General features: G+C 40.4%; 1 pseudogene; it reads left to right on the forward strand.

Moving 5' to 3' along the window:
- The first annotated feature begins 1,652 nt into the window (after positions 1–1,652).
- Positions 1,653–2,526, forward strand: LOC114507448 (annotated as a pseudogene).
- Positions 2,527–23,774: the final 21,248 nt, after the last annotated feature.

Raw genomic sequence — 23,774 nt, forward strand, 5'->3', positions numbered from 1 at the left:
AATAACTGAGAAACTGAAATAATCTATTTTCTGATCAAGAAACAATATCTTCTTAGATATCTCCTATTTCTCTAATTTCATTTCAGCACTAGAGGAAGTCTTTCTACTTTAGACCTTTCATAAAAGAATCAAAGTTGTGTTTATGTGGTACAATGCTTTTGTAAACATGGTTTTTTAAGTAAATCCTCACCCAAGGATATGTTCACTGATTACAGAGAGACAGGAAGGGAGAGTGAGAGAAGCATCCGTCTGTTGTTCCACTTGCTTATGCATTCATTAGTTGTTTCTTATATGTGCCCTGACCAGGTATCCAACCCACAACCTTGGCATATGCTCTAACTAAATGAGCTACCTGGCCAAGGCCTGGGTGATGTTTTTAATAACCTTAAAAGTGTTGCCTGGTATTTGATGAGAAGTCAAGAGAAGGGGGCCACTGTGTCATTCTGGAGGTCACTGGCTGAGTGTTTCACTCTCTCATGCCAGCCTCACATTGCATGGCATGAAGCTGTATTTTATGCCTCAAGAAAATCACCACCATGTCATAGACCCTCACATAAGCAAAACTGAAAGCAAAACCAAGGTAGTGAGTAGTGAGTGCCCATGTATGAGAAAAGGACGAGAGAGGGTTGTGACATCAACATACAGAGGTATGACTTAAAAACCTGACCTGGAGCTGCAGTCAACAGCCTCTCACAAAGAGAGCGGATGAGCCCTGGCCAGGTGGCTCCGTTGGTTGGAGCACTGTCCCCGTGCGACAAAAGGTTGCAGGTTCAATCACCCAGGGTGTATACAGGAGGCAGCCAATCGGTGCTGCTCTCTCATATCGACATTTCGCTCTGTCTCCCTTCCTTTCTCTCTAAAATCAATAAACTTATCCTCAGGGGGAGGATTAAAAAAAAAGAGGAGGATGAGTCTTCAGAAACTCCCTTGTCATAGAATGGAAAGTGGGGGCCTGCTACAGACACTAAAGGACAGATGAAATGGGCAGAAAGACGATACACTCAAACCTCCTGGGAAGGAAAGTTCCAAAGCCTTCAGCAAAGAGGTACCTGCTCAGTAGAGGTGCTGTCTCCAAACAAGGTAGACAAGTACTTAGAGAAAAGAAGACATGAAGAGTGCTAAGATATGGGAAAGAAACAAAGTGCTACTCTGAACACCATCAGACTACTTTAAGAACACAGAACTACATGGTTTGAGAATCTAACGTGGTTAGTAACATTGTATTATATAATTGAAATTTGCTCATAGGATAGAGCTTAAATGTTCTCTCTCTTACACACACACAAGAGGTGCAATATGAGTGATGGCTGTGAATTTCCTCACTTTTCAAGTCAACCAGTTTTCAACTCACTTCAAGGTTTTCTCTTTTGATGAGTGTTTTGCCTAAATGTTAAGTAGGTGGATGGATCCTTTGGTGATGCCTAAATATATCAAATCACAAAGTATACTTTAAGCATCTTACACTTTTATTTGTCAATTACACCTCAGTAAAGTTGAAAAATTAATTTAAAAAATATACAAAAATACACCAGGGCATTTGTGCTGGGAGCCTTGCAGGCTGTGGTGCAGTTGGATGGCCGAACAGGCTGCAATGGCACAACGCTCACCACACACCAAGCCACAGCAGCAGAGGCGCCCCCTCCATCATAGCCACTGCACTAGTGCAGCCACCCTCAATCCCTCTGCTCTTCCCCTCTTCATTGGCACCATGGCAGATCAGCTGGCAGAATAACAGATCGATGAATCCAAGGAAGGTTTCTCCCTATTTGACAAAGATGGTGATGGTACCATCACAACAAAGGAACTTGGCATTGTCATGACGCCGCTGGGTTAGAACCCAACAGAAGCCAAATTGCAGGATATGGTCAATGAAATGCATGCTGATGGTAACAGCATCATTGACTTCCCAGAATTTTTTACTATGGTGGCTGGAAAAATGAAAGATACAGACACAGTGAAGAAGAAATTTGTGGGGCAGTCTCAATCATTGACAAGGATGGCAAAGGTTAACATCAGTGTGGCAGAACTAGGTCATGCCATGACAAACCTAGGAGAAAAACTAACAGATGAAAAAGTAGATGAAATGATCAGAGAAGCAGATATTGATAGAAATAGACAAATCAACTACAAAGAATTCATACAGCTGATGACTACAAAATGAAGAGCTACTTTCAAACCCTTCCCTTCCCCAGAAGAATCAAATTGAATATTCTACTTACTTCTTGCAAAAAAAAATCATTTATTTTCTGTTTCTATATAGTAAAACTGAATGTCAAAAGTACCTTTCCATACACAAAAAAAATCTTCATGCATTGGTTAGTGGTTGTATCCCCTAAAGATCAAGCTGCCCATTAGTCTTACAATATAAATACTTGTACCACCTTAATGGTAAGGAAGCACTTAGTGGACTCCTTGCAGTTCCATTTGCTAATGATTAATACACTGTTTGAGGTGGCCAGTTTTTCATGCATGCAACTTGGCAACTGAGCAGTCAGGGATTTGTATTAAAAACAAAAAATGAAAAAAACAAATTCAAACCAGCCATGGTCATGGATGGTTTGCTGCAAGCAAATGCATTTAAAATTGGTTTACCTCAGGGCATGTGTAGAAAAATGGGTGAAGGATAAGCTCTCTAGATGTAGCCCTACTAGCAGGATGGTCCTCTTGTACTTCCATGTGCCCCAACCATGTGACATGCCCTGGTGACATGTCCATGTTAGTTTAGTATTGTCTGCATTTTACTAGAGTGAAATGAGTGTCAGGCTGTCAACATTCACACAAATATTTTTTAAAAATCTTTTACCAGGGAAGCAGCATCTTTGGACTCCCTGTTTTTAAAACCCTCTGAACCATGACCTGAAGCCAGTAGAGATAGGCTGTGGCTGTGGACTTCAGCACAACCACCAACACTGCTGTTCAACAAACTGACAGTAACCAGAGGGGAGGTGGGAGAGGATAACGGGGAAAAAAGGGGGAAGGGTCATCAAGGAACATGTATAAAGGACACATGGACAAAGCCAAAGGGGGGTGGGATCGAGGTTGGGAGGTGGGGATGGCTGGGGTATGGGTGAGTGGTCAGGGAAAAAGGGAGATAACTGTACTTGAACAACAATAAAAAAAGAAAGAAAAAGAAAAAAACACCGCTGTTCAAGAAATTACAATTTACATTCATTCCAGGTTATAAATGCTTGCCTTTTTATTCTTTCCCAAAAAAAGACCATTAACTTTAAAAATACACAAAAATATTAACAGAATAATAGCATTATGGAAACATTTACTTTCTATATTAGAAATTTTCTCATTTATTTTCACTTTCTATATTAGGTATTCTTATTTACTTTAGGTTTAAAAGAAGTGTGAATTCTTGAATTGACCACAAAATTTTAGACATAGAAATATGTAAGGGTAAATATGCTGAAGACTCGTGGTCCCACCTAAGAAACAACATGTCACCTGTAGTGTTTAGTTTCCCTGTGGGCCTTCCCCCACTGCAAACCCTTCTCCCCCTACAGAGTGAGTGACCATTCTGAATGCCACTGACATGCTGCTCCTCCCCGTACATTGCTTTAGGTTTTCACTACACATATATATGTAATGCTAAACAATATACAACATTAGTATGTTTTTAAAAATTTACATACATTATTTTACAAGTATTCTTCTGAAAGTTGTTTTTTTTGCCTAGCATTATGTTTCAGATTAATTCATATTCATCCATGTGTGATCTTCAGTCATTTTTTTAAAAAGCTATTAAGTTTTCCACAATTATACATTTCCAAAGTAAAAACTAAAAGTTTAAGTTAATTATCAACTATGTACTGTATTCTATTAAAAATAAGAAATATGCCCTGGCTGGCATAGCTCAGTGGATTGAGTGTGGGCTGCGAACCAAAGTGTCACAGGTTCGATTCCCAGTCAGGGTATGTGCCTGGGTTGCAGGCCATGACCCCCAGCAACTGCACATTGATGTTTCTCTCTCTCTCTCTCTCTCTCTCTCTTTCTCCCTCCCTTTCCTCTCTAAAAATAAATAAATAAAATCTAAAAAAAAGAAATATGAGAAGTAGGGTAAAGATATACTTAATATAAAAACAGCACCAACTCAAAGAATATGTCATAAGTATAAATTTAAAAAAGAAATGGAATTTATAGAAACCAGTGAGAAAAAAATTCAGAGAGGCCCTTGATGGTGTGGCTCAGGATTGAGTGCTGGCCTGCGAACCAAAGAATCATCGGCTTGATTCCCAGTCAGGGCACATGTCTGGGTTGCAGGCCAGGTCCCCAGTATGGGAAGAGAGAGAGGCAACCACACATGGATGCTTCTATCTCTTTCTTCCTCCCTTCCCTTCTCTGTAAAAATAAGTGAATAAAAAAACCTTTAAAAAATTAGAGGAGCTCAGGGATGAAAGAAAAGTTGCTGAAAAAATACAAAGAAATCAGCCCTAAGAGGTGTGGCTCAGTTGGTTGGGCTTTGTCCCACAAAGCAAAAGGTCAATTGGTTTTATTCCTGGTCAGAGCACACTCCTTGGTTGGAGGTTTGGTCCCTGACTGGAACAAGTACAGGAGGCACCCAATCAATGTTTCTTCCCCTCTCTTTCTCCCTCCCTTCCCCTCTCTCTAATATAAATAAATATGTAAGTAAATAAAATAAATAAATAAAATTTTTTAAAAAGTCAAAGAAATCAAACTCAGGGAAGGTGGCAGGCCAGGCACTACAAAACTACATGAAAATTGAAGAACCTAAATACAGAAATAAAATAAAAGGTATACTTTGCCCAGGGCTGAGTCCTAGCAGAAGTATAGAAAGTGAATGTTTTTCATTATCTTATTGTCCTGTTAATATTTTGGTGTATTTCTGTGTGTTCCTTTTTTAATTAATTTTTCAGCTTTATTGAGGTACAACTGACAAATAAAATTGTAAGACAGTCAAAATATATATAAAATAAAAAGAGGCCTTCAAATTATAAGTTAACAAGGCTGAGAGGTAACAACTCCATTATCCCTTGTTAAGGAAATCCTCATGACTGCTGGCAACATGTCTGCCATTTACTACAATTAAAAAATGGAGAGAAGGTCCCATTGAACAGATCAGGACCAGGCTGACCCATGGCCAGGGAGGAGCAGATATCACCCTAATCAACCCACTGAGCAACAGGGCTTGGCCCTAATATTTCAGCCATACACAGCTAGGCTTAGAGAACTGTGAGAGGTAGGACCAAAGGAGAAAGTTCCAAGTGGTTCCATAAAACTGGACGAGCTTTCATCAAACCTCTGAAAGCAACTGTAAGTGATGAGATAATACAGGAAGTGGGTTATTGGAGTATATAAAGAATCTAGACCTGGGCTGTTCAAGAGAAATTTCTGTGAAAATGGAAATGATGTGCAATAATGTTAGTTATTAGTTCAGTAGCCACTAGCCATGTGTGGCTACTGAGTACCTGAAATGTGGTTATATGAGTGAAGAAACAAATTTCTAATGTTTTTTGTTGTCACTTAAATTTTAAATAGCGACAAGTAGCTAACTGCTATCCTGTTGAACAATGACAATCTAGACCCTCCTTATTGGAGGAAAGGAACTACTCAGTGACAGAAAGATCTTTCTCATCTTTACTAAATAGAGAAGTGTGAGAACTACTAAAAGAAGAATGTGTGGGATAAAGAGGAAAACTAAATGTGAAGCCAGTATTAAATTTCATTTGTTATAGAGGATAGTTAGTAGCAAATACAAAGGCAATTACCATGTATGCCAATAGCATGAACATCTGATTATAATCCAATTAAAAATGGGCAAAGGATCTGAATATGTTTCTCCAAAAAGGGCATACAGATGGCCAATAGACATATGAAAAGATGTACAACACCACTAATTGTCAGAGAAATGCAAATCAAAACCACAATGAGATATCACCTCAGACCTGTTAGAATGGCTACTATCAATAAGTCCACAAATGACAAGCATTGGCAATGATGTGGACAAATGGGAACCCTCATGCACTGTTGGTGGGAATGAAGACTGGGGCAGCCACTGTGGAAAACAGTATGGTCTTTACTCAAAAAATTACAATTGAAACAGCCTCATGACCTAGTGATTCCACTTCTGGGGACTTACTCAAAGAAACACAAATACTAATTCAGCAAAATATATATGCACCCCTATGTTCATTGCAGCATTATTTATAATAGCCAAGATATGGAAGCAACCCAAGTGCCCATCAATAAATGAGTGAATAAAAAAAGTTGTGATACACACACAAACTCATACATGAATGTTATTCAGCCATAAAAAAGAATCTTACCATTTTTGACAGCATGTAAAGACCTAGAGGATATTATGCTCAGTGAAATAAGTCACTTAGAGAAAGACAAATACCATAGGATTTCACTTATACGTGGAATCTAAAGAACAAGATAAACAAAGCTGAAACAGACTCATAAACACAAAGAGTGAACTAACTGGTGGTTGCCAGAGGGTCAGGGGACTGAGTAAAAAGGTGAAGGGATTAAGAGGTACAAATTGGTAGTTACAAAATATTCAATAGGGATGTGAAATACAGCATAGGGAATATAGTCAATAATATTGCAATAACTATGTATGGTGCCAGGTGGGTACTGAAAATATCACGTGGAACACTTTCAAAGTGTATGACTGCTTATCCACTATGCTGCACGGTCCAGATGTATCCAATATGCAGCCCCTGAGCTACATGCAGCTCAGGATGGCAATGAATGTGGCCAAACACAAAATCATACATTTACTTAAAACATTATGGGATTTTTTGTGATTACATGGCGCAATGTATTTAATGTGTGGCCCAAGGCAACTCTTCTTCTATCAGTGTGGCCCAGAGATGACATAAGGTTGGACAACCCTGAAAAACAATAAAATAATATTGAAAGTAAACTATAATTAAAAAATAAAAAGTAGATATTCCAACAAGTAAGGAAGATAATCTCTAAAAATAAGAAAACAGGAGAGCTTGGAAACATGAAATATTTCCAAAAACTACTTAAAATGGGTTGAGAATTGGTTCAAAAATTTAATTCAGGACTTTTGGTCAAGATGGAAGCATAGGTATACACATCTTGCCTCCTCATACATGCCTCCTCATACTTGCCTCCTCATAACTATAACAAAAATTACATGACTACAAAACAAATACCTCTCAGAATTGTCAGAAAATCAAGCTGTATGGAAGTCTGAAAACCAAGGATTTAAAGAAACCAGAGTCATCATTATGGGTAGGAGGAGTGGAGACACAAAAACGAACAGACAGTTGCAGAGTGGTGTGGAAACATGGAATGGGTGGTCCCACATTCACGTGTGGTGGATAAAAATCGGGAGGGATACCTTGGGAGCAAGGGGATCCCAGCCCCAGACCAGACAACACAGCCCAGGGTTCCAGTGTCAAAAAATAAGTCCCCATAACTTCTGGCTGTAAAAACCAGTGGGGGTTGGGGTGGCAGAGAACTGCAGGATTCTCAGGAGACTTCTCTAATAGGGCCCACAGTGGACTTAGGACTTTTGCAGATTCAACCCCTCTGGGATTCAGTGCCAGGGCAACAGCTGGAAGTGCACCAGTGGCGTATAGGGAGAAACTGAAGTGACTGGCAACAAGTCAAGTGCTAGGAGACAGCTTTCTCCTGGGAAACTCCAGAGGCCAAGCAGCAGTCATTGTTCCCTCTCTGAGCCCTCCCCAACACAGAGCCACAGAGCAGTGACATGGGTTGTCCTGCCCTGGCTATTACCTAAGTCTCCACCCCATACAAATTACAGGTGTGCTTTTCTGCATAGGCCATGGTACTAAGATAGGGACTCAAACCAGCTCTACCTACCACACAGAAATGAACACAGGGAGGTTGCCAAAATGAGGAGACAAGGAAATGTGGCCCAAATGAAAGAACAGAACAAAACTCCACAAAGAGAATGAAGTGAAATGGAGATAAGCAACCTACCAGATGCAGACAGAGTTCAAAACACTGGTTATCAGGATGCTCCAGGAACTCACAGGATACTTCAACAGCATAAAGAAGACCCAGGCAGAAATGAAGGTTACATTAAGTGAAATACAGAAAAATCTATTGGGAACTAACAGTGGAGGGGATGAAGCCAAGAATCAAATCAATGATGTAGAACATAAGGAAGAAAACAAGCATTCAGTCAGAACAGCAAGAAGAAAACAGAATTCAAAAAGCTAAGGATAAGCTAAAGAGCCTCTGTGATGTCTTCAAATGTACCAACATCTGAATCATATGGGTGCCAGAAGGAGAAGAGGAAGAGCAAGAAATTGAAAACTTAAAAAATAATGAAAGAAAACTTTCCTCATTTGGTAAAGGAAATAGACATATACATCCAGGAAGCACAGAGTCCCAAACAAGATGGACACAAAGAGGACCACATCAAGAAGCATAAAATGTCAAAGGTTGAAGATAAAGAGACTCTTAAAAGCAGCAAGAGAAAGTAGAGAAGTTATCTACAAAGGAGTTCCCATAGGACTGTCTGCTGATTTCTCAAAAGATACTTTGAAGGCTACAAGGGACTGGTGAGAAGTATTCATAGTGATGGAAAGGAAAGACCTACAACCTAGATTACTCCATCCAGCAAAGTTATCATTTAGAATTGAATGGCAGATAAAGTGCTTCCTAGACAAATTAAAACTAAAGGAGTTCATCACCACCAAGCCATTATTATATAAAATGTTAAAGAGAATTATATAATAAAAAGAAGATAAAAACTATGAACAGTAAAATGACAATAAATTCACAACTATCAACAATTGAGTCTACAAAAATAAACGAAGCAAACAAGCAGAACAGAATCAGAATCACAGATGATAATTTGGGAGGTTATCAGTTAGGAAAGGAGGAGAATGGGGGGAAAGGTACTTAACATCAGATAGGAAAGGAGGAGAATGGGGGAAAAAGTACCCTCAAGTACAAACTGGTAGGTACAGAATAGACAGGGAGATGTTAAGAAAGTATGGGAAATGGAGTAGCCAAAGAACTTATATGTATGACCTGTGGACATGAACTAATGGGGAACTGCTGGAGGAAATGGGGGTCCAGGTGGAGGGGGTCAAGGGGGGAAAATTGGGACAACTATAATACATAATCAATAAAACATATTTTTAAAAGTCTAATTCAGAGCTGATCTGTACAAAGCTCAATCTTGCTTGACATATATTATTCCTTAAAATGTTTTAAATGTGAATATGTATAAGATATGCCATATTTTCCACGTTTTAATCCCTTAAATTTTACTATATGATACCTAAAAGCAGTTTGTAAACTGAACACCAAACTCTCTGATCTTTCACACCCATTAAAAGCAACACATGTAGTAAACACACGACTGAACAAATTACCATTTCGTGGGGGGTTCTCTCTGACTCCATGGAGCATGAATGTTTAACTAGGCACACAGCCACAATGCTAATAGGATTTGACACAAACTGATGAAGCCAAGGCAGGGAAAGGTGTTTCAGGAGCAGTGTTATTGTACTGCCCCTTTTGCTAAGGCCTCAGCCATCGACAAAATTGAAAAGCAGATAAACTCACTCCAGTCACCTTGGGCCAACTTCTCTCCTGCCCCTCAAGAATCGCACTGCCTCCAGGGTCCCTTCTCTCCTGCCAATTTACTGTCAGAATGTCCACAGCAGTCCATGTGATTTAGGGTCTTTTAATTTTTTTTATTTTAATCTTTGTTCAAGTACAGTTTTCTCCCTTTTACTCCCATTGATTTCAGGTCTTATGAGCACTGTGAAATCACATGTGATGTGGTGCTGAGAGCACCAGGGAACACGCCCTGCCCATACTTCTACAAGCTACTCATGGTCAAGGAATTCATGCCAGCAGCTGGCTGACATAAATTGTGCCTTCCTAAATACAGGTGACAATATATGGTCCCCCAGTGATCCCAGAAATTCCTGTATCACCAACACCCAAAGTATCTGACAAGCACTGCATGATGGTGCCTCCACACCAAAGTGGCAGGTCCCAGTGGCAAGCTCTGCCTCTTCTGGGGATCATCATGAATCATGACATTCCTGTTGGTTCCTTTTAATTCCTTTAAATCCTCTGAGGACCCATAATAACACCTTCTAGAAACCAGAGGGTGAACCACGGGTCCTCAGCCTGATCAGACTCAATGACTCCTTTTTATTACATTTTTATTACATATGTAATTTGTAATGTTCTTTTTACCATCCTGAATAAAATTAAATTCATGCACAATATATAACATTTAATCTCTGAAACCATCAAAAACACCTCTGACAATTTCCCAAACACCCTTTCATGTACCCTTTCATCAAGATGCCTTATGATACACAAGTGGGTGTCTGGCAAAGGCAGGGCAGTGGCACAGCCCTTATGCTCCAAGAGTGGGTATAAGTCCCGATAGTCCCCTACCCATCTTATTCCCTTCCAAGAGAGAAACAGTTTGAAGGATATCTGAATACTCAGGAATCCACAATATTCCATGTGTACATCTATGCTGTAATTGTATATATAACAAATGGATTTTTGTATATGTATCTGCAGCAATTTAAAAGAAAAAGATTTCTTGAGGACTTCTGGGCAAGCTGGTGGCATGGGCAGACATGGCTCACCTCTTTACACAACCACATCAAAATCACAACTAAAATATACAACAACCATCACTCAGAACCATCAGGAATCTGGATGAATGGAAGTCTGACAACTACAAAATTGAGATGAACAGAAGTCTGATAACTATGGAATTAAAGAAATCACATCCATTCAGACTGGTAAGAGGGACAAAGACAAGGAAAGGGCTACTCCCACATCCATGTGTGATGGATAAAAATTTGGGAGGGCTATCTCAGGAGTGAGGAGTTCCAGCCCCACACCAGGCCCCCCAGCATGGGGTTCCAGTGCCGAGTAGGTTAAGTCCCCACAACTTCTTGCTGCAAAAACCAGCAGGGATTGAGTTGGTGGAAGAAACTTCTGGAGTCCCAAGCAGTTCCTCTTAAAGAACCCACACACAGATTCACCTACTCAGACTCACTACATTTGAGCTCCAGCCCTGGGGTAAGCAGTTTGAATGGCATCAGTGGTATATAGGGAAAAATTGAAGTGTTCGGTATCAAGGCAAGCAGGAGCCATTGTCCCTTTTCTAAACCTTCCCCTCACAGAGACAGCAAGCTGGGGCCATATCTGAGACTCCATCAACCTGGCTAACACCATTTGACCTGCCTTGGAGATCCCCAGAGACTCTGCCCCAACTTCCAGACCCACCCAAGCAGCTTTTCCTTAACTGTGGCTAGTTTTGGCTCCTAAATCCAATCAAACAAGCAACAACTGGCTTCAGTGAGCCCTAGCGGCAGCCACACTAGATTCATAGCTGGGCTTCACCTGGAAATCTTCAAGTCCAGCACAAGTAGAGGCCATCTCAGATTTCTTTACAGCTCAGGCAGGGTGCCTGGGGCATAACACAGGTGGAGGTTGATCTTGGCCTGTACCACCTGGGAAACCCCAGGGCCCGCTCACCCAGTGGACTGCTATAGGCCATGTCAGAGCACTCACCCTGACCCTGCACAGTTGATCCTCCATGGAAGGCAGAAGTTGGTGGTCAGTAGTCACAGCCAGTCCTTGTAGCTGACTGGCCTGGGTAAATCCCTTCAACTGACCTGCCAACAGAAATCAAGGCTCAACTACAAGAGGAGGTTGTACTCAGCCCACACAAAGGGTGCACCTTGAGTACCCAGCTTCGGTGATAGGGGAGGCCCTGTCCTTGGACCCTATGGAGCACTGTGGACCCTACAGAACACCTGCCACATTGGACCACACTACCAAGAAACAGAGTTAAAGCAGCTCTACCTAATACATAGAAACAAACACAGGGATGCTGCCAATGTGAGGAGACAAAGAAACATGGCCCAAATGAAAGAATAGATGAAAATTCCAGAGACAGAGCTAAATGAAATGGAGATAAGCAATCTATCAGATGCAGAGTTAAAAACACTGGTTATAAGGATGCTCAAGGAACGTAATGAGGACCTCAGCAGCATAAAAAAAATCCAGTCAGAAATGAATGATACACTAATTAAAATAAAGAAAAAGTTACAGGGAAAGAACAATAGAGTGGATGAAGCTGAGAATCAAATCAATGATTTGGAACATAAGGAACCAAAAAACAGTCAACCAGAACAAGAAGAAAAGAGAATCCAGAAAAATGAGTATACTATAAGAAGCCTCTGGGACAACTTCAAGACATCCAACATTTACATCATAGGGATGCCAGATAGAGAAGAGAAGAGCAAAAAATTGGAAATCTATTTGAAAAAATGATGAAAGAAAACTTCCCGAATTTGGTGAAGGAAACAGACATGCAAGTCCAGGAAGCACAGAGAGTCCCAAACAAGATGGATGCATAGAGGCCCACTCCAAGACAAATCATAACTAAAACGTCAAAGGCTAAAGATAAAGAGAGAATCTTCAAAGCAGCAAGAGAAAAGAAGTTAGTTACCTACAGGGGAATTCCCATAAGACTGTCTGCTGATTTCTTAAAAAAACTTTGCAGGCTATAAGGGATTGGAAAGAAATATTCAAAGTCATGAAAAGCAGGGGCCTACAGACAAGACTGCTCAATCCAGCAAAGATATCATTTAGAATCAAAGGGCAGATGAAGAGCTTCCCAGACAAGAAAATAATTAAACGAGTTCATCATCGCCAAATCACTATTATGTGAAACATTAAATAAACTTTTTTAAGAAAAAGAAGATGATCAAAACTATGAACAAGTAAGTGGTAATAAATACATATCTATCAACAATTGAATCTAAAAAACAAACCTAAGCAAACAAGAAGAACAGAGACAGAATCACGGACACCAAGAAAGTTTTGATGGTTGCCAGATGGGAAGGGGTGTAGCAGAATGGGTGAAGAGGTGAGGGGATTAAGAAGTACAAATAGGTAGTTACAGAGTAGCCATGGGGATGTAAAGTACAGTGTAGGAAATAGAGTAGCCAAAGAACTTATATGCATGATCCATGAACATGAACAATGGTGTGGGGATTGCCTGAGGGAGTAGGGTGTGCTGGGTGGAAGGGGGCAGAGGGGGAAAAATCAGGACTATAATATCATAATCAATAAAATATAATTTTAAAAAGAAATATTTAAAATTAAGATCTTCAAAAATGTATTTACCAAAATATATGCAAATATACTCACTATATCTTTAAAAAATAAAATAAAAAGATTTCTTAACTTATTCTATTCATTCTTTCAATAGGTATTGAGCTCCTATAATCTGCCAAGATTGAGGGTAGGACTATTATAAATGCTAAAAATACCTAATATTTGACTATGTCTTACTAATGTTAGTTCCTACAAGTAAGATGAAGACCTAGCATAAAGGGCATTCAAATACATGAGGAACCAAATCACATCTATGCAACAGTGGTCCATTTGCAAGTAGCATGAACATCAAGGAAGGGCAGAATGGAGCACTGCACATACTGGGAAATTCTCTAGAGACTGAATTATATAGTTAACTTTCCTTACACAATAAGGAACAAGGAATTAATTGTTTATTGATTCTATCTGAGTACCAGCTATATGCTACGCTAGACACTAAGATAAAACTATGAGCATGATATTCACCATCCCTGACTCAATGAAACTAGATTAAACAATTGCACTAATCGCCATCTGTGAATAAGGCCCATAAAGAAAACTAAAGGTTTCTGCAACCGAGAACAGTAGTTAGTGGGGAACTAGTTTGGATATAGGTGCCAGGGAAGACCTCAAAGAACTGGTGTCAAAGTGGAGACCTCAATGATGAGAAAAAGCTGATCATGTTGTGGGCCTGAGGAAGACAATACTGGATAGAGGGACTGGTGTGTGTGGAAAAGATCATCATGTCTTCACCTGACTGAAAGGGAGTAAGTGTGGCATTCTCCATCAAGAACATCTGAGTTATGTGCTAGGCCTGTGGAAGGCCTCAGCAGAGCTTTAAGCATGGGAGCACACACATTCCTATATTCTTTTTTTAAATATATTTTTCCATTTTAATTTTTAAGAACTTTTTAATTTGAACTAGTTTTAAACACACAGGAAAATTACAAATATTGTGCAAGAAATTTCTGTATATTCCTCACCCCATGTGACCTAATGTTAATGTCTTAACTCTACTATGTCAAGCACAGAAAAATAATTAAGAACAGGAAATTCACACAGTAAAATATTATTAACTTGACTACAGACTTTATTTAAGTTTCACCATTTTTTTCATCTGACTTTAGTTCCAGGATCCTATCTAGGATCCCACATGGATGGCTTGCTTTTTAAAATACCCACTCAGGCCCTGGCTGGTGCGGCTCAGTGGATTGAGTGCCAGCCTGCAAACCTAAAGGTCACCAGTTTAATTCCCAGTCAGGGCACGTTCCTGGGTTGTGACCAGGTCCCCAGTTGTCCCGGGGAGGGGGGGAGAGGAAATCAATGTTTCTCTCCCTCTCTTTCTCCCTCCTTTCCCCTATCTTTAAAAGTAAATAAATAAAATCTTTTAAAAACAAACAAACCTCTCAGCTATAGGTGGTAAATGGCTTGGGAGGCTTCAAAGTAGTAGTAGAGACTTCCAGCCAAGATGGAGGCATAGGTAGATGCACTGTGCCTCCTTGCACAACCAAAATAAGGACAAAAACAATTTAGAAACAAAAAAACAACCAGTACCGAAGTCCATCAACCAAGGAGTTAAAATAGACACATTCATCTAGACCGGTAGGTGGGGTGGAGTCAGGTGGCTGGTTGGAGAGGAGTTGGAGCAAAAAAAGGTGGTGGCTGGCAGACCCTGGGCATTGGTGACAGCAAGCAGACTCAGTGAGGCAGTGGATTGTGGAGAGATGCAGCGTGCAAGGTGGCTGGTGGACCAGGCGATCTCACACTTGCACTCAGATAAACCAGGCCAAACTGGGGAGTGAGACAGACTATGCAGCCTAGAGCTCCTGTGGGGGAAGTGAAGCCTCAAAACCAATTGAGGACACCCATGGGGGCTGAGGTGCTGGGAGAGACTCCCAGAGTCACAGAAGAGTTCGCAGGTGAGACCCACAGGGTCCTAGAATGTACACAAGCCCACCCTCCTGGAAGCCAGCACCAGAAGGGCCCAGTTTTCTTGGGGGAAGTGGAGGAAATGACTGAAATCCAGCAGACAGCAGAGCAAGCACCATTATTCCCTCTGGGATCCCTCCCCAACAAACAGCATCACAACCCATCAACTGGGTTGTCCCGCCCTGGTGAACACCTAAGGCTCCACTCCTCACTACATCACAGGTGCATCAAGACAAAAAAAATGGCCCAAACAGAAAAAGAGATCGAAGCCCCAGAACAAATACAACTAAGCACCGAAGAGACAGCCAACCTATCAGATGCACAGTTCAAAGCACTGGTGATCAGGATGCTCACAGAATTGGTTGAATTTGGTCACAAATTATATGAATAAATGAAGGCTACACTAAGTAAAATAAAGGAAAATGTACAGGACACCAATAGTGATGGGAAGGAAACTGGGATTCAAATCAATGGAGTGGACCAGAAGGAAGAAAGAAATATACAATCAGAAAAGAATGAAGAAATAAGAATTCAAAAAAAAAATGAGGAGAGGCTTAGGAACCTCCAGGACATCTTTAAACATTCCAACATCTGAATTATAGGGGTACCAGAAGGGGAAAAGGAAGAGCAACAAGTGGAAAACTTATTTGAACAAATAATAAAGGAGAACTTCCCCCATCTGGAAAAGAAAATAGACTTCCAGGAAGTCCAGGAAGCTCAGAGGGTCCCAAAGAAGGTGGACCCAGGAGGAACACACCAACGCACATCATAACTACATTAGCCAAGGTAAAAGTGAAGGAGAGAATCCTAGAAGCAGCAAGAGATAAGGGGACAGTCACCTACAAAGGAGTTCCCATCAGGCTGTCAGCTGATTTCTCAAAAGAGACCTTACAGGCAAGAAGGGGTTGGAAAGAAGTATTCCAAGTCATGAAAGGCAAGGACCTACATCCAAGATTGCTCTATCCAGCAAAGCTTTCATTTAGAATGGAAGGGCAGAGAAAGTGCTTCTCAGATAAGATTAAGCAAGTTAAAGGAGTTCATCATCACCAAGCCCTTATTTTATTAAATGTTAAAGGGACTTATCTAGCCCTAGCTGGCGTAGCTCAGTGGATTGAGTGTGGGCTGGGAACCAAAGCATTGCAGGTTCGATTCCCAGTCAGGGCACATGCCTGGGTTGCAGGCCATGACCCCCAGCAACCGCACATTGATGTTTCTCTCTCTCTCTTTCTCCCTCCCTTCCCTCTCTAAAAATAAATAAATAAAATCTTTTTTAAAAATCTACACTTAAAATAGGGGACTTATCTAAGAAGAAGATAAAAAACATGTACAGTAAAATGACAGCAAACTCACAATTATTAACAACCACACCTAAAACAAAAACAAGAACAAACTAAGCAAACAACTAGAACAGGAACAGAACCACAGAAAGGGAGATCACATGGAGGGTTATCAATAGGGGAGTGGGAGGAGGAGAGATGGGGAAAAGGTATAGAGAATAAGTAACATAGATGGTAGGTAGAAAATAGACAGGGGAGGGCAAGAATAGTATGGGAAATGTAGAAGCTAAAGAACTTATAAGTATGATACATGGACATGAACTAAAGCAGGGCAATGTGGGTGGAAGAGGGTGTACACGGTGGAGGGGAGTGGAGGGGGAAAATGGGACAACTGTAATAGCATAATCAATAAAATACATTTTTTAAAAAAAAAAGGGCAGTAGTAGGGACTCATTCTAATGTTGTTGCTGTGGTCCAGGACAAAGGTTTAAGAGTGGCCCAGCCTAGGGCAACAGTGGGATAGAAGCAGACAGATTCAGGACAAAATGTCTGGGCAAAATTGACAAGATATGCTTACAGACCAGATGTAGGGGTGAGACAAAGGGGCAAGGATAACTCTCCAGTTCTGCCTTCAGTGAATGAATGGGTGATGATACATTTACTGGGTGAGTAAGACCAGGGGAAGTAAAGGTTTTAGCGTCAAGATGGGAAGGAAGCTCAATTTTGGATGCCAGTGAAATTCCTAAGTAAAGATGTCAATTGAGACAGCCATATCATCCCATTCAGAGAGGAGAGCCTGGCTAGAGATGGGATGTCACTACTACCACCCACAGAGAGGATGACAAAAGAGAGGGCCAGGAAATAAGTGTAAGGATCTTCACCATCAGGAAACAGTGGGGGAGGGGATCCAGCAAAGAAGTCCAATGACAAGAGGGGTCAGAAGACAGTCTTACAAACAGGATGAAGACTGTCAGTACCATGCAAGTAGTGATGCACTGGAGTGATGGCATTACAGGTCAGCCTGGGTGGGCTGACCGTGAGTGGAGAAGTCAAGAAAGCATGTGTGGTCAATTCTTTTTTTTTTTTTTTTTTGACCTTTGTTAATATTTTTTAATATTTCCTTTTAGTCTTTTTTTTATGAACACATAAACTCACATACATATAACAATTCATCTGTTCAGCACCTACCACAGTGTCTGAAACATCTATGTGTTAATAAATGTTCCATGAATGAATGAATGTAATTTTATTTTTACACATTTAGAATGATAGTTATATACAGCATAGTATTTTGCTTTTTAAAATTTTGCTCAATATAGTAAGTGTATTTTCCTATGCCATTGTAAAGCATTTTTTAATATATATTTTATTGATTATGCTATTACAGTTGTCCCATTTCCCCCCTTCACTCCCCTCCACCCTGTACCCCCCTCCCACCCACATTTCCCCCTTTAGTTCATGTCCATGTGTCATACTTATGAGTTCTTTAGTTTCTACATTTCCCGTACTATTCTTGCCCTCTCCCTATCTATTTTCAACCTACATTCTATGCTACTTATTCTCTATACCTTTTCCCCGTCTCTCCTCCTCCCACCCCCCTGCTGCTAACCTTCCATGTGCCCTCCATTTCTGTGGTTCTGTTCCTGTTCTAATTGTTTACTTAGTTTCTTTTGGTTTTGCTTTAGGTGTGGTTGTTAATATTTGTGAGTTTGCTGTCCTTTTACTATACATGTCTTTTCTTTATCTTCTTTTCTTAGATAAGTCCCTTTAGCATTTCATAAAATAAGGGCTTGGTGATGATGAACTCCTTTAACTTGACCTTATCTGAGAAGCACTTCATCTGCCCTTCCATTCTAAATGAGAGCTTTGCTGGATAGAGCAATCTGGGATGTAGGTCCTTGTCTTTCATGACTTGGAATATTTCTTTCCAGCCCCTTCTTGCCTGTAAGGTCTCTTTGGAGAAATCAGCTGACAGTCTGATGGGAACTCCTTTGTAGGTGACTGTCCCCTTACCTCTTGCTGCTTCTAGGATTCTCTCCTTCATTTTTACCTTGGCTAATGTAATTATGATGTGCCTTGGTGTGTTTCTTCTTGGGTCCAACTTCTTTGGGGCTCTCTGAGCTTCTTGGATTTCTTGGAAGACTGTTCCCTTTGCCAGATTGGGGAAGTTCTCCTTTATTATTTGTTCAAATATGTGCTCAATCTGTTGCTTTTCCCCTTCCGATTCTGGTACCCCTATAATTCGGATATTGGAACGTTTAAAGGTGTCTTGGATGCTCTTAATCTTTTCCTCAATTTTTTGAATTCTTATTTCATCATGCTTTCCTGCTTGGTTGATTCTATCTTCCTTCTGGTCCACTGTATTGTTTTGAGACTCATACTCCTTCCTTTCACTATTGGCTCTCCTCCGCATGTCTTCCTGCATCTGTTTTATGGTAATCTGCATTCTTTCATCTAAATTTCGTCCAAAATCCACCAGTTCTGTGAGTTTTCTGATCACCAGTGTTTTGAACTGCGCATCTGATAGATTGGCTAATTCTTGGTCGCTCAAAAGGATGAGTCCTGGGGGACTGATCTGCTCTGTTGAAAACATGGGTTTTTTTTTTTTTTTCCCCCTGTCTCTCCTTTTTTTTTTTTTCCGGTCTGGTTGCTCTTGTTACGGTGGGGTGCGGAGCCTTAGGTGCTCACCGGGGCTGGGCACCCCGGTCGCTAGATTGTGACATTATATGATGGGGCGGAGCGGGAGCGGGGCGGGAGAAAACAATGGTGGTAGTTCCGTTCTCCTGGACTCAGACCCTTGTCTGGGCTTCCGGGCTGTGAGTTCTGCCCTGGTCCACAATCGCTACCCCTCTGGGTCTGCCAGCCGCAGCTTGCGTACTCAGGGATCACCGCTGCCTTCTTGCGCGCCGGATGGCTTTTGCGCCGATTTCGCACCAAACCTTCCCCGGACCTCCACGTGCCGCCGACCCGAGCCAGCCCCGCGCCCGCCCAGCTCGTCTTCTCCTACCAGTCCGGATGAACGCGTCTACTTCAACTTCTTGGCTGCCCGACTTCCATTCAGATAAATCCTCTGCCGGATCTGGGTGTTATTCTGATATTAAATTATTGTTGTAAATTATTGGTTTTCTAATCTTGGTTGTACGAGGAGGTACGGTGCGTCCACCTATTCCTCCATCTTGCCGGAAGTCTGTGGTCAATTCTTTAGAGAATTCTGGCCATGAAGTATGGCAGAGAAATGGGGTAATGTGGCACCTGAGAAGGTTTGTGCTGGGCAGAGATGCCAAAGAATGTTGTGGGCTGGTGGAATGGTCCAGGAGAGGGGTGGGAATAAAGATGCGGTAAAAGGAAGGTAGCTAAAAGAGAAAAGTTGCTGAAGAGAGAAGGGAGAACCCATAACTCAAGTGAAGGGACTGGACACTACCAAAAGGAGGCAAACTTTTGTAAAGAAAAGAAGAAAAAATAGACACACCTATTTATAGACTTTGAGAGAAGGGGAGGTTCCATTTGCTTTGGTGGGAATTAGAGTAGGAAAGTAGGACTCTTGAGATATGGCTGTTGCTGAGAGGGTGTCACATCAAGTGATATGAGCCTCAGGCTGGTATAGATGCTCTCCAGGGAAACTGCCTAGTCTCTGAGAAGATGGTGCTACCAGCCAGACAAACGACAGTGGGAGTTAGCTATCCCAGAAAAGCACTAAGGAGGCAAAGAAATAGCAAAGGCACAACTAAGGCACTCAAATAGCTGTTGAATAAATATGTAAATGAATGAATGAATAGATGAGTTGATGCACCAATTAATCAATTCATAAATTAAAGCCTGTTATGAAAGTAAAGCAAGAGGAGTCAGGCGTGTGGAATAATGTGATATGCCTTAAATGCCTGGAAATGAATACTGTGTATGGAGAACTCTTATGGTGAAACAATAAAACATGAAATAACCCAATTTTTTTAAAGTAAAAGGTATGAATACACAGTTCTCCAGAGAAGATATACAAATGCCTGATACAGCACATGAAAAAATATTCAACATCCTTCGCCATCAGGTAAACAGAAATCAAAACCACAATGAGATATCACTTCACACCCACCAAGATGGCCATAATTAAAAAGAAAGACACTAACAAGTGTGAGCAAGGATAAAGAGAAATGCAATCTTCATATACTACTAGTGGGATGTAAAATGGTGTAGCCACTGTAGAAAACACCCTGGCAGTTCTTCAAAATGTTAAAAAGAGAATTACCATATGAGTTACCAATGATTCTTCTCCTAGGTATATATCCAGTAGAAATGAAAACATATGTCCACACAAAAATTTGTACACTGATACTCACAACAGCATTATTTGTAAGAGCCGAAATATGGAAACAACCCAAAGGTCCATCAACTGATGGTCTACCCATACAGTGAAATATTATTCAGCCATAAAAATAAATGAAGCTTTTTTTTGAAGGCCTAATTGGGTTTATTCAATGATCCATGAATTGGGCAGCATCCCACCTAGCAAACAGAAAGGAGCTCTGAGGAGCTGTACAAAATTTAAGTTTTTTTATAGGCAGAACGAAGCAGGGAAATGAAGTTATTCTAGCAAAGAGTGAATTGTTTCAGGCAAGGTCACCTTGCTTTGGAGGAAGGTGAAGGTCTATCAGGCAAATAACCTCACTAGTGCTGACCAGATAATTCCAGACTGGTTAAGATCGCATTCCTGGGGGAGGTTGAAACTACAGTTAGGTAGGTATTAAGCTTTGGTTTGGTGATGTGGGCTTAGCACACATGACTTCATTTTGGGCCTATTTCTTTTTTAACAATGGTGTGCGTAATCAGGCATTTAATAAGGGGGTTTCGGGTTTTTTAAAAGACTTTATTATTTATTTTTAGAGGAAGGGGCAGGAACAGAGAAAGGGAGGGAGAGAAACATCAATGTGTATTTGCCTCTTGCACACCCCCTATTAGGGAGGGACCTGACCCACAACACAGGCATGTACGCTAACTGGGAATCAAACCAGCAACTATTAGGTTCACAGGCCAGCACTCAATCCACTGAGCCACATAGGCCAGGGCTAATAACAAGGGTTTCTATGGAAATAAATGAAGTTTTGATTAATGTTAAAACATGGATAAACCTTGACCCTTATGCTAAGCGGAAAAAGCCAATCATGAAAGATCATATACTATATAATTCCCTTTCCATGAAAAGTCCTGAGGAAAAAAAACAAGCAGGAAGACTTGTGTTATAAGACCAATGCTCTTAGAAAGCTATGGTGGTTAAGACAGTAGAATATTGCCATAAGGAAGAGCAGACAAATAAAGAGTGAAGGGTTCAGAAATAGATTCACACATATGGACAAAATTTATGACAAAAACAACACTGTAGAGCATAGGGAATAGAAGGCCTTTCCAAAAATTGTGTTCAGTTCAGAGAGGATATCTGACACTTCCTTTGCAGATACCCCCAAGGTCCTGGGCTGGTAAATATATGTATGATAAAATATTCAAGATCACTAGCTGTTTAGAAAATGCAAATTAAAACCATAAGAGGTCACTGCACACCTAGCAATATGACAAAAATGAAAAATACTCACAATATTAAGTACTTATCAGCACTTTTTCAGAGTGCTGATAAAGGGGAGAAACAACTGGAATGTTTATATATTGCTGATGGCAATTAACGATGGAGTAAACCACTCTGAAAAAATCTTCAACAAGTAACTTATAAAGCTAAACATACACTCACTATATGCCCCAGGAACTCCAATCCTAGACATTTACCTTGGAGAAATTAAGCCTTGTGTTCACACAAAACACCATACGCAAATATTTGCAGTAACCCTAGTTCATAATTACTAAGACCTGGAAACAATCTAAATATCCTCAAGTGGGTGAATAAATGCACAGTGGTGCATCCACAGGATGGAATTCTGCTCAGAATTACAAGGAATGAACTGCAGATACACAACAACTAAGATGGACTTCAATCTTTCACTATACTAAGTGAAAGAAACCAGTCTACAGAAGGTGGGTCTACAAAGGGATCAACACACGGAAAACATTTGGAGGAGGTGGGCAGAGTTGGATCTATTCTGTATCCTGATGGTACTGGTGGCTACCAAGTCTACACATTTGTTAAAAAATTCATAGAACTATATACCAAAAGAATAAAGTCAATTTACAAATAGAAATTTGAAAAATAAAATTATACAAAGTATTATCATACAACCTTGCAATTCCAATCCAAGTCTCTACTCAGGAAACAAAAACCACCTATCAACACCAAGACTCCTCCTACACAAGTGTCCACAGCAGCTTTATTGTTACAGCCAAGATGTCAAAATAATCCAAATGGACATCAGCTTGTGAATGGAGAAAGAAACTGGAGTCTAGCTATACAATGCAATTTAACTCATCAATAAAAAGGAAACAAATACTGATCCATGTTACAGTATGTATGAACCCCCAAAACAACATGCTAAGTGAAAGAAGCCACATACAAAAGTCTACATATCATATAATTCTAATTAGATGAAACATCTAGAAAAGGCAAGTCTGTAAGGAGAGAAAGTAGAGTCCTGGTCGTTGGTTTAAGAGCAGGTATTGCGAAGCAAGTGAGCTTGATGGGCCTTGGAGGGTGATGAAAAGGTTCTAAAACCAGATTATAGTGATACTTATATGGCTCTGTAAATTTTCTAAAAGTAAGTGAACTGTACACTTTTAAGAGGTGATTTTATGGTATATAAATTATATCTTAATAAAACTGTTTCTTAAAGTGCTTACACTATTAGATATCTATTTTTAAATGAACCCTACCTCACAGAATACACACAAAAATTAATTTAACATGGATTATAAAACATAAATTTGAAAACCTAACAACACTTTATTTAGGAAATAATACAGACTAATTTCATGACCTCAGAAGTAGGAGAAAGTATCCTAAATAGAACACAAAAAGCATGAACCTAACAAAGGAAAAGACTATTGCATACTAGGTTGAACCATATGAAATTGCCAGCATTTGACCATTCTTATCTATAAAAATGGCAATTTCATAGTTAGAAAGCAAGACCAGAGAGGGAAAAGGTATTAGCCTCACATATAACTAACAGGGCTGGTAGCCTGATTATAAAGAGCTCCTAAAAGTCAGTAAGAAAGCAAAACAAAAACAGACCACTCAGTAAAAAAATATGCAAGAACTTCAACAGGCTCTTCACAAAAGAACAAATCCAGATGGCCAACAGACTAAGAAAAGACACTCAACCATGAAAATGCAAATAAAATTAGGGAGTCAAAAATTAAAGCTATGTAAAGGACCTCCACCAGAGTGGCTAAAATCAGAGAAACTGGCGAGTGCTGGTGAGGATGTAGAGCAAGAAAGACTCTTATTCATACACTGCTGGTGGGAGGAAAAACTGGTAAAGCTACTGGTAAACAGTTTGGTAT

The sequence above is a fragment of the Phyllostomus discolor genome, chromosome 3 (assembly GCF_004126475.2).
Source record: "Phyllostomus discolor isolate MPI-MPIP mPhyDis1 chromosome 3, mPhyDis1.pri.v3, whole genome shotgun sequence".
NCBI classification, from domain to species: domain Eukaryota; kingdom Metazoa; phylum Chordata; class Mammalia; order Chiroptera; family Phyllostomidae; genus Phyllostomus; species Phyllostomus discolor.